Consider the following 16,317-nt stretch of genomic DNA (forward strand, 5'->3'; position numbering starts at 1 on the left):
TCTGCTTGTTTAAAAGATAGATGTTAATAATAATTCATATCTTTCAGCTCCATTTACATCTCAGTTTTTGTTTTGCTTGTTATTTAGCTCACTGTCATATTCATTCTCTTCTGACTGGTTGCCTAGACTCCAACACAATGTAGTAGCAATACATCCACCCTATGGGCATTGTCCAAGATGGATGAATGCTTATTAGTGACTTATTCTTTGCAGTTGAAACTAAGTTATAGACGTGCATCAGTTCACACCAATAGCCGAGAATGTGCCACAATGTTTTGCATGTGACCAAGAAAAGGTGGGTAGGTGCTTGTTGACTTGACTACCAAAAATAGTATTGCTGGAGATCAACATATATCAGCTTCATGTGTTAGATATTGTGCTTGCATCAAATTGGTGGGGGCCGATTCACTAACTTCGAGTGAAGGATTCGAAGTAAAAAAACTTTGAATTTCGAAGTGTTTTTTGGGCTACTTTGACCATCGAATGGGCTACTACGACCTTCGACTACGACTTTGAATCGAACTATTCGAACTAAAAATCGTTCGACCATTCGATAGTCGAAGTACTGTCTCTTTAAGAGAAAACTTCGACCCCCTAGGTCGCCATCTAAAAGCTACCAAACTCAATTTTAGCCTACGGGGAAGGTCCCCGTAGGCTTGGCTACCTTTTTTTGATCGAAGGATATTCCTTCGATCGTTGGATTAAAATCCTTCGAATCGTTCGATTCGAAGGATTTTATCGTTCGATCGAAGGAATAATCCTTCGATCGTTCGATCTCACTATTTGCGCTAAAATCCTTCGACTTCGATATTCGAAGTCGAAGGATTTTAATTCCCAGTCGAATATCGAGGGTTAATTAACCCTCGATATTCAACCCTTTGTGAATCGGCCCCTTAGTGTTTAACAGGAGATCTGATTCAGTAGGGCCCAGTACAGGTATAGTCATTATGGTATTGCATTTTTTTTGCTAATTCTTTGGCACTGTTAATAGCAGACTCTGAATTTCCTGGGATTTCATACTGGGGACCCAATGAAGAATGGTGGTGGGTTTATATAAAGGTTTGGGAAACTTTTGACAAATATGTCATAAGGTTATTGATCAGGCACCTGTCACCTAATGATGGGCGAATAAATTAGGCACACATTTTACATGAATTAATTTGTGAAACTGCGGCGACAGTTTGCCGGTGAAAAATCCGCTTCATCCAAAAAAATTGGTGCGCATCAAAATTGGTGTGAGCATAAAAATTGTTGCGCATCAAAATTATTCAGACGCCCATTGACTTTAATGCATTTGGACCAAATAGTTGTTTGTATAAAATTTGTCGCTTGCGTTAAAATTGACGCGTGTCAACATTATTTTGATACCCATCTTCAATGCGTATCGCAACTTTTTTGCCACATATTCGCCCATCACTACTGGCACCTTAGTAATAAGTTGTTGGATGATGCAAGACTGTGCTGACACTGGCACATTAGTGGTCCAGTTTCACAAATGCCATTGTAGTGGTTACTTTGGCTGAAGGTTGACTGCTTCTCAAATCACATTATTAGTAGGGATGTAGCGAACTGTTCTGCTGCGAACTAGTTCGCGCGAACTTCGACCGTTTGCGTCCGCCGAATGTTCGCGAACGTTTGGGAACGTTCGCATTTTGAGTTCGCGTTCGATTCGAATACAAGTCGTTCGACCATTCGACCATTCGAATTCCTTCGACCGCTAAAAATCGAACGGTTTCCATTCGTTCGAACGATTGTAAGCATTCGATCGAATGAAAAGCATTCGATCGAATGGCTTCGATCGTTCGATTCGAATGAAAATCCTTCGATCGATTGATTAAAATCCTTCGATCGTTCGAATCGAAGGATTTTAGCGGGTGTTCGAAGTTCGCGAACTGTCCGCGAACGTTCGCATTTTTTGCCGGTGTTCGCGAACGGCGTTCGCGAACACCAAATCGGCAGTTCGCTACATCCCTAATTATTAGGACTATCTATGCTACTGCAGAACCTACTAGAATCTAACAAACCCAATCCCAATAAGTTTGGGATAAGTCCTTCTAAAACAGAAACATTTATTGTATTAAGATGTTTTCTGCTTGAAAAGCTGAGTTTAAACTGTACATTTTGTAACCATCCAAAAAGCTGAAATCTAGTCCAGGTATGGGACTTGCTATCCAGAATGCCTGGGACCTGTGGTTATCCAGATAACAGACCTTTTTTCAGAATTTGGATATTTATACCCTATCTTCCAGAAAATTGTGTAAACATTAAATAATCCCAATAGGCTGTTTTTGCATCCAATAAGGATTAATTATATCTTAGTACAAGGATCAAGTACAAGGAATTTTTTTTTTTACAGAGAAAAAAATAATTAAAATAAAATCTGGATTATTTGGATAAAATGGAGTCTGGATAATGGATCCCATACCTGTACAAAATTAGTGAAAAAGGCTTATTTTAGAATATCCCAGATTTCCTTATAGATGTCAAGCACAGATAAAATTGCCAAGGCAATAAATACACAAAGTATACAGAATTTTGGATGGTCATTTTTTTAAATGGTCCACGGTTAATTTTCATGTTTTTGTAAAATTTCCTCTGCAAATTTTCCTGCTTCTAGATGAAAAGTTTCCCATTAAAGTCCACCCTGTAATCTGCTGCAGGTTACAAAGTACAATGACACATCCTTTCTTCTCTGATCATAAAGTGTGTACTTAGTTCTCTCTCTCTCTCTCTCTCTCTCTCTCTCTCTCTCTCTCTCTCTCTCTCTCTCTCCCTCTCTCTCTCTCTCTCTTTCTCTCTCTCTCTCGTGTTCTTATGATGTTTACTCTGGATTTACCTGCCTTCAGAGATTTCCGGGTCTCATCAAGAGTCAGTCTTTAGAGACAGGGCACTGACAGATTGTTGGAGGCACCACAAAGTTGCTTAACCCTTGGAGTTAATTCTCTTTACATGTCTATAGTTTTGTTCATCATGTAAATGTACAATGTTCAGCTTTCAGTTAAAAGAAAATCTGGTTTTGTGATTATACAGTTTGAGTTGATATATTAATTGTTCAATTGAGTATTTCTTTGAAATATGTTACCCTATTAGTGGATTGAGATTGCCTTAGGCTCTAGGTATGATTGAACAAAACAATGGAGGGTCTTGTCCAAAAATATTTTGGACTGTTATTTGATGGAAAATATATTAATGGGTAACTTAAGCCTTTGGACAATAGAATATTAGATTAATAGTGTCTAAAGCAGGGCTGTTGTAATGATTCTACGGTCCAGATACCCTATGTTAAAAAATAACCAAAAGGTGGTCAGTCTAACCACAGACCACTTTTTGGGAAATGTTAATGGGAAATGTGCCGGTTCCTAAGGCACACTTCACAAATTTCTCCAAAAATTTCCGTAACTCAATGTTATAAAATTGTTTACAATTTATTCAAAATATACATTAAAAACATATCTGCATACTTACATAATGATCCAATACTCCTCCACCTAGAGGAGGTAGAGGTGTACAGAAGCCCTTTGTGGACAAAGTCTTCCAGGCCTGCCTTCAAGGGGCTCATTTATTAAACCATGATTTTTTCTGGTCAAAGTTTTTAGAGGGAAAACTGGATTTTTTTGTGGAAAAAATAAAACTAGAATTTTTAGAGATTTATCATACCCAAAAGCTTCTAAAAATCTCAAATCCGAAAATACACCATCTCAAACCTGTCGAGGTCATGTAGAAGTCAATGGCAGATGTCCCTGAAGATGTTTCTGGACATTGTGATCTGTGCTGGGTAATCTGAAAAGTCTCGGTTTTCATCCAATTATCCAAAAAATCTAATTTTTGCATTTTAAATTCAATAAAATGTAATTTTCGGAGCATCAACTGTATGATACGAATTGCCGCTCGATTTTGTCTCTGCGTTTTGTTGTTACAATTTTTTGGAGAAAATGTTTTGATAAATCAGTTTAATTCATGGAAGGGAGTTTTTTGGCTTTGTTTTCATGAAAAAAATCTGATTCCGTGAGTTTTAGTAACTAAGCCCCTTAGTGTACATCAATAAAGTTTCTACTTGATTTGATTTGCCTGGTTGGAAATTTGCCTTATTTGAGGGCCTTCTCTACACGTGTTTGTTTGACTGGCTCCTCTTACCAAAGGCTCAGGCCGATGCACCTTGGCCTCTTCCATTATGTGGTAAGTTATTTCACTTTATGGACCCCTCCTAAAACCTTCATATACAGTATCTAGTAGAATTAAATCAAAGGTAACTTTTCCCTTGAAAACATTACACCACTCATCCGAGTGGCTTCTAGGGAATTCCCCGGCATTTAAACCCTTGAGGGTACTAAAGTCACACATATCCAATCACAAGTGTTCCATTGAATTTCAGTAAGGTGTTGGCTGAAACTCACAGATGTGTGAAAGTGTGATCTAGTCACAATGGTACCTTGATTTTCATTGAGTCAGGTGTTAATCTTTCAATGTACATGACTGGAAGTGTAAATTGTTGTGAAGCCACCGGGGTAAGGATGTCAAAGCAGTATTATAGGTTGATGACAAGTGGTGTCGTAGGCCCCCCTCCTCTGGTCATGGATGTTTTTTCCACATAAATGGCTTCTTTCACGCCTCACACAACAAATTATAAAACAAATACAATCAGGGCTGTTTCTGTTCAAATAATGGTCTACAGTGTCGGACTGGCCCACCTGGATACCAGGAAAACTTCCGGTGGGCCCAGGTGTCAGGGGGCCCGTGTTCTGCTAAAGATTTGGCTTATTTCATGGCCATTTCCTATTTCTTTGAGAACAAAGATGCTAAATAGATGGAATAATAGATTATTGTATGTAAAGAATAGAGACTAGGGGGCCCATTCACCAAGCTCGAGTGAAGGATTCGAAGTAAAAAAACTTTGAATTTCAAAGTATTTTTTTGGCTACTTCAACCATCGAATGGGCTACTTCGACCTACAACTACAACTTCGACTTCAAATTTAATGATTCGAACTAAAAATCGTTCGACTATTCGACCATTCGATAGTCGAAGTACTGTCTCTTTAAGAAAAAACTTCGACCCCCTAGTTCGCCACCTAAAAGCTACCGAACCCAATGTTAGCCTATGGGGAAGGTCCCCATAGGCTTGGCTAAGTTTTTTTGGTCGAAGGATAATCCTTCGATCGTTGGATTAAAATCCTTTGAATCGTTCGATTCGAAGGCTTTAATCGTTCGATTGAATGATTATTCCTTCGATCGTTCAATCGAACTTTTTGCACAAAATCCTTCGACTTCAATATTCGAAGTCGAACGATTTTCATTCCCAGTCGAATATCGAGGGTTAATTAACCCTCAATATTCGAACCTTGATGAATTTGCCCCTAGGAGAATAGCGGTTGAGTGAGGAGAAGAATGATAATAATGCTGAGAGTGGGCCCCTGGTCTACGGTTCTTTGGTGGGCCCCTGGTCTAAGGTTTTTGGGTGGGCCCCTGGTATCCCAGTCCGACACTGATGGTCTATATGTCATTTCTAGCAGATTATCAACTCCAGCGTGCAGGTTAGACTCAACAATGGCACATGGGTGCTTCTAGAAACGGATCAGCTTCAGAATATATGTAAGACTGGGAACTGGCATATGGGTGCGTATAGCAACTTACCAACTCATAAATGTATGTTTGACTGAGTACTGGCATATGGGTGCTTTTAGCAGCTGGTCAACTTCAAAATTCTGGTTACATTGAATGCTGGCATATGGGTACTTCGAGCAGATGGTCACCTCCAGAATGTAGATTAGACTGGGCACTGGCAAATGGGTAATTTTAGCAACGAATAAACTCCAGAAATCTGTTCAAATAATCTTCTATATATGATTTTGAACTCCAAAATGTACGTTAGCTTCAGCAATGGCTTATGGCAGCCAGAATGTAGACTAGCATATGGTTGCTCCTATCAGCTGGCCAACACTACGGGGCATATTTATTATGCTCTGTAAAACGAAATTCGCAAAAAAAAAAAAAATGGTGTGAAAAGTTGTGTAAAATAAATGGTGAAGTTATCAAGGTGTGTTTTACTTTACACCACATGAACACCAGATTTGCCGTCATTGCTTCAGCAAGTACTGGCAGAAGCTGCTCAAAGAAAAAGCACATAAAAAAAAATACTATATTTTTTTGGCCATTTTTTACACAGTGATTCCTGGTGGTGTGTGGTGCATTTTTCTGCTGTTTTTTTACACCACATAATAAATGTGCTCCTATAGGTTGAGCACTAGCTGTCAGCTGACAGTCCGTGGTAGATCTCTATTTTGAGGTCTAATTTTTTTTCAACACAATCGATCCTGTATTTGGATTTATCTGATAATTAAAGAAATGTGGACAGTACTCATCCAAGCCATAAGCCACTAAAACAGGGAAATGCACTGAACCCCCACAACTGTCCATAGCTTCTGTTGATTCCCTAAAATGTCTTAAGCTCAGCACATATTATTCACTTTTCAACATTCATGGCAGATATTAAAACAGGAAGCCCATTTCTCCGTACCCCTAAAAATGACCCTATGCAACTGAGACACTTTTGATAGAGTTTACAGTGGGAGTAAAGCAAATCATGTAAGAATGAAAAAGGTCAAATTCCAAAAGATAAGAATAACCATAAATCAGGCCATTTGCTCTACAGCTTTTATCTTTAAAACATGCTATATTAATGTTAAATTCTTGGCTGATGTTAGCCCAAGTATGCTTCTGGGCAATAGGATTATGTCCATTAAGCAGGACAAGGTCAATATCTGGTTTCCTTTGAGTAAATCTTTGAGGAAATATCTTTTAAGAGTGAAAACATTTATTTTCACTTTGTATTTTTCATGGAAATATTTATATTGTATTAATATATTATTTCACTGCCTGTTTGCCCATAACAATCCTTCACCTCCCATTGCCCATGTGTGATCATGGTGACGAAAAGGCCCCATACTTCTGGCATGTGCTTACAATTAATTTCAATGAGAAATAGTGTTTTCAAGCACATATCACTTGGATGCATTGACTTCTTGTGCCTGAACAATGGCTTCTTATGCTAATGTCTGTCATGGGCAGAGTTTCCCACCAAGGGAACAGGAAGTGTTTGTCTCCCTGGCACCACTGAAGCTGCGGCCAATCAAACAGGGTTGTATGTTTTTCATAAATTCATTAGATATCCATTTTACCGGTCTATAGTTTCCAGATTAAGAAAGATCTTTCCATTTCTATAATGGCACAATGTAAGGTAAGTAAAGTCATCTGGCTACCAATGAACTAAATTCTTGACTAAAAGCATCTTGCTTTATTTACATTCAGATTATACATTCTCACTTAGCTCTTGTTTTGTCTGTTGAATGTATTGGGTCTGTTGAACGAAAAAACCTCCAAAACTGTGTCCTCTTCAAGGAAAAAAACAAGAAAATTTGGTCAATATCCAGATCATTTCCCTTTTCTACTATCCAATTTCCCAGAATCCTACATTAATTAAAAACAGATAAACAAATGTATTTGTTTGTTTTTCAACGGATGAATTCTCTTTGCTCTTATTTGCACCTGTATGACTTGAAGTGAATGGTTATTATTTCTTCTTGGTACAGGGCCTCCCAGTGTTTGGGCCCCACGGCAAATTAAAAAAATATTTAGGCCCCAAAGCATTGATAAATTGACTTATTTTACTAATATATTTTTAAATTAACTCATTGATTATGGCTTTACTTCGCCCCTACACCAGGATCTGCTTCCTCTGTAGTTATATCCCCTGGACCTCGTCTCCTGTCACATGACTGGTGAGAGTGCGCGTAGTGGGCTGAATGTGTCTATTTATTTAGTGTTGCTTTTAATCTAAACATGGTCTTGATAAAGGTCTTAGGTGGTGACTGAAATGTTAGCCTTTGTTTTAAAAAATGAATAAAATAAAGTATTAATGTGTAACTTTTTAAATGATTCTGGTTGGGCTTTTTGGGGTAAAAACTTGAATTATTCGAGATTTATTATACCCTGAAAATCTGCCATCTCAGACATGTTGAAGTCATGTATAAGTCAATGGGAGATGTCCTTATCTCAATTTGAGGATATTGTGGTTTGCGCTGGGTTTAGCCTGATAATCTGGTAAATTCAGGGTTTTCTGCAAAAACCCGAAAAAAACTAGCAATTCGGGAAAAAGTAAAAAAAAATTGTACGATTCGGGTTTTCGCTCGATTTTGTCGAGTTCTTTCCCTCTATCTGATTAATTCGAGTTATTTTATTAACCAATAAGGCAAAATCAGGGATGGGAGTTTTGTCAATCTTTTTATTTAAAATATGAGATTCATTTTAGTAAATAACCCCCTAAATAAGGCTGGTTTTTAGTGATGGGCGAATTTATTCGCCAGGCGCGAATTCGCAAAACGCCCGCGAAAATTCGCAGCAAAAAGTCGCCAGCGTCAAAAAAAATTTTCGCCGGCGTCTGAAAAAATGGACGTCAAAAACGAGACGCAAATTTTTCGGCGAAGCGAAACGTCGCAAATTCGCCCATCACTACTGGTTTTGCTTCCAATAAAGATTAATTATATCCTAATTTGACCCAAGTACAAGGTATTGTTTTATTATTACAGAGAAAAATGAAATCATTTTTAAAAAATTTGGATAAAATGGAGTCTATGGGATGGCCTTTCCATAATTCAGAGCGCTGGATAATGGGTTTCCAGTATAAAGGCTCTGTATTTATAAAATGTTCGGGGGGGGGGGGGGAAAGCTAAACATTCCATTGTCAAAACAGTCAAAATTTCAGAGTTCATCATCTCTTCAAGGGAAGATTATTTCTCTGGGAGGCAGCAACCAGAAAGCGTAAATCATATCCATATCTATCAACCTTACAAATATGCTAGAAATCATCAGTATTAATTCTGGACTCTGACCCCTGTTTAAGAAGAAATACATTTTCAAGCACGTGAAGGTTTGGTATGTGATTGTTCCTGATGTACTGGTGCGTTGTATCTTGATTGGTGGAAGTTGTGCCTGACATTGTCTTGTATGGAGCAGCCAAGAGACAGAGGGCAATAAAGAAATGATACACATACAGTATTTCTGTTTTGCATACACAGTTGTGCACACTGTTTGTTCCTAGTGCTGGGCTTATTGTTAGAAATTGAGGTCTGGAATGTTATCAAAAAAGAATAATTTGTATGCAATATAAATTATTTTAGATATTAGTAATGAATGAGTTTCTTCCTGGAGGATCTATTATCTGGACATGTATTATTCTGAAAGCTTCGAAAAATGGGGATGCAAAGTCCTATTTAAGCAAATGTCCTATTTTTTATGATATAATAAAAAAACAGAATCTTGTACTTGATGATAACTAAGCTGCTACTGATCCTTTTGGGGAATCTCAAGTTGGTATCTGCAACGAGTTTCCCCATATTGTAACCGTGGCTTTTTACAAGAGAAATCGTGGAGAGAAATACGGACAAATCTCCACATGTTGCATGACTTTTAGCAGTTTCAGTTTGAACAGTGATAAAGATTTCAAAAGCAAATAAAAGAAAGCAAACAAGAATATTGTATTTGCAAACATCGGTTGTAAAAGAGGAAAAAGTTAAGACTGTTGACAGATATTTGATAAACAGAAAATGGTATTTTAACATCATCATAAAAGCCAAACTAGGAATGTGAATTCAATATAAATGTAAAAATAGTATCATAATTCCCACTAGTTCCTAGAATTCCCAAAACTCAGAAAACTGGCATGCCAGGGTCCCATATAAATAATGACACAGCTAATACAGGTATTGAGACTGTTAGCCAGCTTTTTAGCATCCAGAAACTCAGCAAAAAGCCATATATATATAAATAGTGGCATAGCTAATACAAGTATTGGAATATTATCCAGCATCTTGGCACCTGCAAAGTTCAGAAGACCTTCACACTGGGTTCCCACAGCCAGCTCCAAAAAAAGATGGAAAGTTGAGATGGAGTCATAGGCTCCTACCCCTACTCCCACTCCTTCCATATCTGGAACTGAAGGGAGTAGGAAACAGAGGAGAACTAGATATGATCAGAGTTGGACTAGGACAGTAGGACACTGGTAAAAAACCTGGTGGGCTGTACTGACACAGTCCCGCTTCCTGCTGGAAACTCTGAGGGCTCCCCTGAACTCATCCAATCTCAGCTGCAAAGTACGGCTGCTGGAGGAGCTTGTGACTGGCGACTGGTGGGTCTGACCCTAGGTATGATGGAATTCTCATCCAGTCAACATCTGCTAAAATATTAGTACTACCCAGTAATTGTCTGTGCTGAGACTCATTTATTTGTCATGTCCCATGGGATGCAATTTGTCAGTCTGACTAGCTTTCCAAAGTTTGTCATGAGCCTTAGGCCTCTTCATGTCACAGTTCTGGAAATCCTGACTCTTTCACAGTGGCGTAACTAGATATTACTGCGCCCCACAGCAAATTATTTTTCACGCACCCAAAATGTTTAGCGGTTGACTTATTTTACCAAAATGCATTGAAACTGTATATGAATCCGGGCCTCATGGGGCCCCTATACCTCCTGGGCCCTCCTGCAGCCGCAAGGTCTGCTTCTTCTATAGATACCCTGCTCTTTCATATATGGAGGGATAAGTGAAGCTTTTAGACCCTACATAACCGTTTCCACATTTTCTTATTTAACTATTGGACATTGGACACTAGGAGGCCGATTCACTAACTTCGAGTGAAGGATTCGAAGGTAAAAAACTTTGAATTTTGAAGTTTTTTTTGGGCTACTTCGACCATCGAATGGGCTACTTCGACCTTCGACTACAACTTCGAATCAAAGGATTCGAAGTAAAAATCGTTCGACTATTCAACCATTCGATAGTCGAAGTACTGTCTCTTTAAAAAAAACTTCGACCCCCTAGTTCGCCATCTAAAAGCTACCGAAGTCAATGTTAGCCTATGGGGAAGGTCCCCATAGGCTTGGCTAACTTTTTTTGATCGAAGGATATTCCTTCGATCGTTGGATTAAAATCCTTCGAATCGTTCGATTCGAAAGATTTTATCGTTCGATTCGAAAGATTTTATCGTTCGATTCGAAAGATTTTATCGTTCGATCGAAGGAATTATCCTTCGATCGTTCGATCGAACTATCTGCGCTAAATCCTTCGACTTCGATATTCGAAGTCGAAGGATTTTAATTCCTTGTCGAATACCCTTGATATTGGAGCCATAGTGAATCGGCCCCTAGAAGTATGTTTCCTTGTAATGACAGTATCCTTGTAAATTATCTGTACATGAGAGCTCAAATTGTATGCCATTGTTGGCAAATGTTCACACAACCTTTGTGTGATTTCTTGTGATTTGTGTTTGAAACAAATCCATTTCACATTCTTTAATTGCCACCAGCAACTTGCAGCTCCATTGCCGAGCATCTACTTAGAAGCACTTGTTCCGAGGAAGTGAGATTTTGGCCTAAGTGATGTAAGAGTTCAAGGGGGAAAATAAACGTGAGATGAAATTGCAGCTTTTATCAGAGGAATTTTACCCATCACTCGTGGGAATTTTCACTTGTGTACTGGGGTCAGGCTTGAAAAACATAAATTCTTTTTTATTTTTACTTGTTGCTTTTGGAAGGCGTCCAAAGTAAATGGAGGATTTATTAGTAATGTACCATGGTAGCTGAGAGAAACACAGGCAAATATTAATGTGTACAGCGTATCACACAAGGAACAGTTTAATCTAGTGAGTCAAATTTGTCCCGTGGAGCCTTTCATGTGTAGGAAGAAGACAGGAAGAAACCCAGTGGTGACCCGCAGGATGGAAATTTAGAAACATAACTATTTTATAATTTTCAGCTTTTTTTTGTAATGTTCTGTTTATAGCCTGACAGTCATTTTAACTTTTTAATTAACAATATGGAGCCATGCTTTTTTTACTGTTTCCATTTCTTCTTTAATTGCTCCCAGTACAATGATTTCTTGTTGACCTTCATAGTAAAGGTTGCATATTCATGGATCATATACAGTTTATGTTTAGCTGTGACATCTGCCAATAAATGTTATATCTTTTAAATATGAGATTCAAGATTATAAAGCAGGATTTCGAGTGAGAAGTTAATAATGCTAATAGGGCAACTCTGGTCACTTGGTGTGACTCCAACCCGACTTTGTTGACTTTTTAGGCACTATTAGTTGTTGTAGTTTTAAAACATGGCAGGGAGTTAAAGAATAAGGTAGTGCTCATTTAAATAATAACTTATTGTCAGTAAGTTTCCCTATTTAAAAGAGAATGATCAGTAACACTATACAGGTTTTTGAAGCTGGAGACCTCAGTTTGAATCCAAGTAGAAACTCTGGGAGCCAGTTTATTAAAGGTTGAAATTTAGTGGTATTAAGAGCATTTCGAAACCACGATTCAACTCGAATTCTCTAAAACCATGAATGCCAGGAAAGTTATTACAAGATCCAAATATAAAAAGTACGTAAGGAAAAAAGTGCTGAACCATCCGAAAAAATACAAATATCTCTAAAACTTTGAATTTTTCGGAAAAATTACTAGTGGAAAAAATATCTGCAAATCTCTAATAGTCTGATTGGTGAAAAAAGATCTAACAGGATTAGCGCAGCTTCCATTGACTTCTATAAGACCTCAACTGCTCTTACTTGGAAAAGCTTTGTATTAGAGTTTTGTAGTTTTTACACTTAATACATCTCACAATTTTTAGAGAAAAAAAAGGAAATCTGAATGTTAGTAAATAAGCTCCTATGAGATTGAACTTGAATCTCCTGGGTCTTGGCATAGCAAAGCAGGTCATACTTGTAGAGATCTACTCATTGGATAGTGATATTTGCCCTCTTTGGCCGCCTTCATGGAGTTTTCAGTCCACATGTTAATGAATGGTTCACACAGGTTGTGTCAGGGCCCGAAGGCTCAGTTTGCAGTTGCGGACCAAGGAAGAAGCTTACAGCTTTAAAACACAGTTTGTGGCACAAAAGGGGTCAAGAAGAAGAGTAGTCAATCCAGGCAAAAGGTAAATTCAGACAGCAAAGGTTCTTAGTCAGGATACAGGCCAAAGTCAAGATCAGGAGTTCAATAACAATAAATCACACCCAGGAACTCAACAGAGTTGAACCTATAATCGGGCAATGACTGTAGGCGCCGTCATCTTGGATGGAACGCTGCCGTGGAAGGACGTCGTCGGGCAGAGCTCCTTACAGGTTAGTGCCTTTTCAGTTTATGACATTGAAGTGATCCATAGCTGTCTAGATTTTTTACCCTGGCCTGAAAGATATCTGAAAATGCCACATTAGTTGGGGGAAGGGCATGGTTTGATGGGCTAAAATTTGGTGATGAAAGGCCAGATGCCACAATAATGCTGGAATTGTGGTAAAAATAAGCTGCATTCTGGGTAAAATCACAGCTAATTGCAGCAGAAATGGCACATTTGCACACTGTACTTGTGTTTGTAAATGACCAATATTCCGAAATTTCATGAAGGCCATCACCCACAGACTCCATTTTATCCAAATAATTCAAATCTTTAAAAATGATCTCCTTCTTCTCTGTAATAATAATAAACCAGTACCTTGTACTTGATCCAAACTAAGATATAATTAATCCTTATTGGAGGCAAAACCAGCCTATTGGGTTTATTTACTGTTTACGTGATTTTCCAGTAGACTTAAGGCATGAAGATCCGTTCATCCGGGAAAACCCCAGGTCCAGAGCATTCTGGATAACAGGTCCCATACCTGTAGTAATTATAATAATAAACCTAGGAGAGAAGATTCTGCTACAGAAGCATTAAACAAGACTTCCATTCCCATGTCCCTGGGCCATGCATTAGCTATGCACTTCCACAGTCTTTATTTTGATGTTATTAACAAATTAATATGATTACAGACAGATGGGCTAAATTGCACTGAAGGTAATTACTACTTTGTTGGACATGGCAATTAGAACAAGCACTAGCAGGATGAAAAACAGCGAGCCCGAGGCAACACAGAAGACTATAATTTGACCCACAGACGTGACACCAGAGTAACACTCACTATGATAACCATCTTAATGTTTGCTGTAGTCTCTCACCTGAAATGTCAGGGTCTCTCGAAAGGAAGCCGCTCCTGTGCAACCCACTTGCATGGGAATTTCACAAGAATTTGGCAGCATATTAAAATGATTCCCCTAGACTTGGTGAGACTCAAGTATTGAGCAGGGAAAACCAGTGTCAGTCAAAATGCCCGCTATGTGTTTAATAAACCAAAAAGAATGGCAAATATATTATGTAAGTCAGGGATCCCCAACTAGTAGCTCGTGAGCATCATGTTGCTCCCCAACCCCTTGGATGTTGCTCCCAGTGGCCTCAAAGCAGGGGCTTATTTTTGAATTCCAGGCTTGGAGGAACATTTTGGTTGCATTATAACCAGATGTACTGCCAAAGAGAGTCTCTTGTAGGCTGCCAATCCACATAGGGGCTACCAATAGCCAATCACAACCCTTATTTGGCAGTGCACCCCCAGGAACTTATGCTTGTGTTGCTCCCCAACTCTTTTTACATCTGAATGTTGCTTACGGGTGAAAAAGGTTGGGGACCCCTGATGTAAGTACATTAATGAAGAAAGTTATCAACGTTATATGTCAAACAACTAGGGGATTATTTAATAAACTCCAAATGCAGAAAATCTGAAAAATTAGTGTTTTGTTTTTAGTATAAAATCGGAATTTAAAAAAAAAAAATTTTCCAGAATTTATTATACCCCCGAGGATGGAAAAAGTCAGAATCCGAAAATCTGGCATCTCAGACCTGCCAAGGTTGCATATAAGTCAATGGGAGAAGTCCCAAAGATTTTTTGATCTGCCCTGAGTTTCGTGCAATAACCTGAATACTTCGGGGTTTTCTGGCAAAAATCAGAAAAAAATCTGAGTTTTAGGGTGGAAAATTGCCAAAATTAGTATCTTTCATGATTTTTTTGTTTAATTTTTTCCTGCAAACAAAATTTTCAGGAAAATGTATTAATAAATAAGCCAAAAAAACCAGTGCGGATTTGATCTGAGTTTTTTTCAGAAAATATTGCGATAAATTCGGACTTTGATAAATGGGTCTCCTAGTGTAAGAGACAAGTTATTTTATGGGTACAGATTAAAAAAATGAAAACAGTGGGAGATACTTTGAGGTTATTCAGGAAATATTTTAAGAAGAAAAAAGGAGTAAATAAATAGGCAGCCTGACAGGGGGAAACTATAAATGTGTGGTGTCACAGAGGCCAAGCAAGGAGAGGGCGGTCCATTATATCAAAGGAGGCAAATGATTTCAGGAGCTTTAATATGGAGAAATGACCTTTGGACTTAGCTGTCAGAAGGTTGTGAGGCAGGATTAAAGGAGCTCAGAAGGATATTATGGGTGGCTAATGTAGGAGGAGGATGATTAGAGGTGGATTGCATATGGTGTTGGAACAGACTGGAAAATGTTTGTTTTTAAAGCCCCAAAATATTGGCCAGTGAAAGTAGATATTGTACTTCTAGAGGAATGTGATAATGTGGGTATATGCTCTTCAGGTTAAAAGAAGATGAGAGATGAGACTTAGGCATATGCAAAAATAGAGGAGATTCATATGTGTCTCATTCAGTTACCCTCATTCATACTGTGAGAGGCATGAGATCCGTTATCCGGAAACCCATTAACCAGAAATTGTGGAAAGGTCGTCGTCTTTTATAGACTCCATTTTATCCAACTAATCCACATTTTAAAAAATGATTTCATTTTTCTCTGTAATAATAAAACAGTAGCTTGTACTTGATCCCAACTCAGATACAATTAATCCTTATTGGAAGCAAAACCAGCCTATTGGGTTTATTGAGGGGCAGATTGAGGAAGGGTTGAATTTCAAAGTAGAAAATACTTTGAAATTCGACCATCGAATTGAAATACTTCGAATATCGAAGTCAAAGTATTTTTCACCGAATTTGGCCATCGAATTCGATCCGAAGTAAAAATCGTTTGATCGACCGATTAAATCGTTCAAATCGAACAATTCGAACGTTTTTAGCGTACGATAGAACGATTTTACTTCGATGTGTAAAGACTTAGAAAATGGTTGTAGAAGGTACCCATAGGCTAACATAGCACTTCAGCAGGTTTAATTTGGCGAAGTATTGAAGTTGAAGTTTTTTTAAAGAGACAGTACTTTGATTATCGAATGGTTGAATATTCAAACGATTTCTACTTCGAATCGAATTCAAAGTAAATTCGAAGTCGTAGTATCCTATTCGATGGTCGAAGTATCCAAAAAATTACTTTTAATTTCGATTTTTTTTACTTCGAAAATTCCCTCAAATTCACTTCGACCCTTGATAAATCTGCCCTATTAATG

This window comes from Xenopus laevis, chromosome 5L, assembly GCF_017654675.1.
Source record: "Xenopus laevis strain J_2021 chromosome 5L, Xenopus_laevis_v10.1, whole genome shotgun sequence".
NCBI classification, from domain to species: domain Eukaryota; kingdom Metazoa; phylum Chordata; class Amphibia; order Anura; family Pipidae; genus Xenopus; species Xenopus laevis.